General features: G+C 36.4%; 1 protein-coding gene across 2 annotated transcripts in view; it reads left to right on the top strand.

Annotated features, from left to right (window-relative positions):
• Positions 1–1,547, top strand: part of LOC113217986 (ABC transporter F family member 4) — a 9,768-nt gene extending 8,221 nt beyond the window's left edge. For both annotated transcript variants that reach the window (XM_052265869.1, XM_026438103.2), the window contains exon 5: positions 80–1,547. The gene's annotated coding sequence lies outside the window, so the exon portion shown is untranslated. The remainder of the gene's footprint in view (positions 1–79) is intronic.
• The last annotated feature ends 1,861 nt before the right edge of the window (positions 1,548–3,408 follow it).

Genomic DNA, 3,408 nt, shown 5'->3' with positions numbered 1-3,408 from the left:
TTTTTTTTTTTAACTTTTCTCTTCCAGTTTGTTAAAATTAGTGAAATGAAAATTTAAACCTTCTTTTCTTTCTGTCTAGGTAGAGACATTTATCATGAGTGGCCAGCTAATCCGACTTCGGTCAGAGTGTTTTATCATCTCAGTCTGGTTTCGCCTCTTGAGCATTCTATTTTAATTCCCAAAACCTATAATTGATCACTGTAGCTAAATGTAAATCTGGTGGATGTTTAAGAATATCTTTGTCCTGTTCTTATTATGATAATTGTGTTTGGTTCATCAGTTGTCAGTCAAGTTTTTGCATCACTAGTTATTTCAGGTGGCACACCTTTATTCAAATTGTGTGATGTGTCATGAATGGCTTTTCTCTTTGCAATTATAGTTTTTGTAAGTAACACCAGATAGCCCTCTTGTAGCATGATAGTTATGTGAAACTAAATGCCTGCACATTGTTCTGTAGTGTTTATGTACATATTTACATATAATCAATACACTGTCTCTTGCTTTGCCTTCACAAGTTTTTGAAAATGCAGTTAGTGTGCTGAATTTCCAGTACATTGATAGTCACTGATGAATCTAACAAAAGTATCCCACAAAGGTGTATTTAAACATGAGAGACCAGCAACTCTGAGTTTAGTAAAGCTCTTACAAGTTGTTGCTTCAACTTGTTAGTTTCCTTTAAGGATTTAGAACCTGTGATTTCTTATCCTTTTCTTATGTTCAGTTATTGACTTCCTTCCACTCCTAAGAGATGGTCCATAACTAAGTTTACCTGTCCTGTGTTTGTTGGTAATCTTTTTTTTGTATCTCTTGCTTGTGTATACAATACACATCCGTGTCTTAATTTTAATGTACTATTGTGATTTATTGAGAGACTAATTTCAATGTTTTGGACCATGTGGAGTTCAAATCTTATGAACTGGTACAGTAACTTTTTGGGAAGTACACCATTTAGAGCAAAGCAAAATGTGTAGTGTTCATAATGATAACTCTTTTATTTTATGTTGAAAAACTTTATGAACAGCACATTGGCTTTTTTAAAATCTTATTTTTACTATGTTAAACTCCAGCTAGTGACTTTTCTGAAAAATGCTCAGAACCGAAGCGCTGTTGCTGCCTTTGGGTAAAACATTGTTGTTTACTCTTAGGGAAGTAAATTTTATTGGCATTCAAATTTTAATCCATACCTGCAAATTTAATAGTTATTGATTTACCTGATTAGTGTTGTCTAAAGCAATGTGTGCGGCATAAGGTTAAGCATTGTATAGATTTGGAAATTAAGAATTTTCCAACCTATTTGTATCTTGGTTTTAGTCACTAAGAGTAGTGTGAGGATGAGAGGGTGCACGAGCAAATGGTTGTATTGTTTGTGTGTGAAATTTTTTTTTTTATCCCTTCAGTGCAAATCATGATTTTATCTACTTCAGATAAAATTTTGAAAGACATTGTTTAATGAAGAAAAAACTTTGTACCTAGTTTTGAAGTCAACTCCTTTTGTAAATATTGATTTAAAGTTTTAACTAAACAAATATACTGACTTCTAAGTCTAATTGTATGTTTTATTTATTTGTGAGAAGAAATTTATTAGGGCAGATTCTCTGCTTCCCACCTTTCCCTTTACACAACTCATCGTCTGAACTTCTATTACAGGCAGTGTTTTTGATTATCAAGTGTGTGTGTGCCGATTTAGTGCCTGTGAGAAAATGTGTGTGTGTCTGGGTTTGTTTGTACGTGCGCATTGAAGTGAATGAATGGATGTCTCCCTGAGTTCAAAATTAATCTGAGTTTAAAGTGTACCTCTACAGTAAGAAAGTGCTGTTCATCCTTTGTTTATTCAAAGGCAGTGTGCAGATAAGTGCAATATTTACAACATTTACTAAGTATTAACTGTTACTCCGCTAGTTGCCGTTCCTCTTTGTGGTGCCAAAATTCATTTGCTGAAATTATAAATTAATGGAAATTTTTTTAAGATACTTAGTTATTGACCTGTATGTCAATTTTAGTTACCTTTTCCATTTATTTGCATCTGTAAGAAGAGAGAATTGTGATAATCACATATTTTTAATTGCAATGTTTCATCACCTAATCCTTGTAATTTGTACATTTCCTCCTAAACCTTATTCTGACTTTCTACTTGTTTAATGAGTGCTGTATGTATGTCTTGTGTATCTTCTAGGTTAAATTGTGAGTCAGACCTAACAAAATGTTGCCAGGGGGACTGTCCACTCTTTAGATCTCTTTAGCAAGCAAGTGATATATTAGAGTTCTTGCTTGTAAGTGCTGATGTGCATGTGTGTTACTAGTTTGCATTGTAAACCAAGCATATGAACTGAAACTGGAGTACAATGTGTTGAGGCTGATATAGTTGCATTATAGTTTGTTGAACATCATACTTATGTCTCCTATCTCATAAGTAGATTGTATATTGCCAGCAACTTTTCAAATTCTAATGAAGTAGAAACTAGCTAGTTGAATATCTTTGTCCTATGGCAGTGTTTACCAATCCAGTTGAATGATGTAATTTTTCTTTCAAATATATCAGCTGAAGTGCAAAAGATAGTTCGACTTATGTGTAACCCTGTTTATAGGATGATAGACTTTCCCTCTTGTATGACTATTGCAGTAATAAATCACAAGAAAAAGAAAACCTATCATTGCATCTTGTCAACACTGGTTAGAAAGTTATCTAAGTGACTGCCATTAAAAAAATATTATTTTTTTAATGAAAGGAAAAACAAGAGAGAAGGCAAACACAAAATCAATTTTGTGCGAAGAGTCTACTTGTTCTTTGCCGCATCAACGTGCCGCACCGAGAGCAATACTTGTTCTTTCTACCACAGTATGTAGGCTGGTGGTAAAGTGCGAGCAAAAAACATAGTCTATAATCAAACTTCTGCCCTGCAACACTTGCTGATAAGAAGTGACCGAGAAACACAATCATCACAACCGCTACAGTGCCACAGCCCCCCCCCCCTATCTCTTATTTTCTATCCCTTCATAATCCCTTGAGTTGAAAACCAAAGGGGGGCTTCCCCGCTCCCCTAAGAACGCCTGATGAGTTAGGGGGAAATGCACAACTTTCCACCTGGAAGTGGGCTTTTAGCATTAGGTCTCCTTGAGTCTCGACCTGGATCCGCTTCTGCCACATTTGCATGGAGCACGGCCTCTCAGTGATGGTCTGGGTGATAATGTAAGTGTTCTTGACAGGATGCTCTGTCTGCCTTTAGCAAGCTACCCGGTCGTCTATATTTGGAATGCGCCATGGTAGGGAGCCGCTAGATGCAGCCAAGATGGGGAGGCATTTAGTCCTCCCCCCGCCCGTGCCTTCTTTCATCCCTATCTCCGGCAATGGCTGCAGAGCGACGATCCGCATATTACTCATGCAAAGTAATAGGGAAATTCACCGCCCCC

Source organism: Frankliniella occidentalis, unplaced genomic scaffold (assembly GCF_000697945.3).
Source record: "Frankliniella occidentalis isolate FOCC.00 unplaced genomic scaffold, Focc_3.1 Scaffold32, whole genome shotgun sequence".
Taxonomy (NCBI): domain Eukaryota; kingdom Metazoa; phylum Arthropoda; class Insecta; order Thysanoptera; family Thripidae; genus Frankliniella; species Frankliniella occidentalis.
This window is presented reverse-complemented; position numbering and strand designations above follow the sequence as displayed.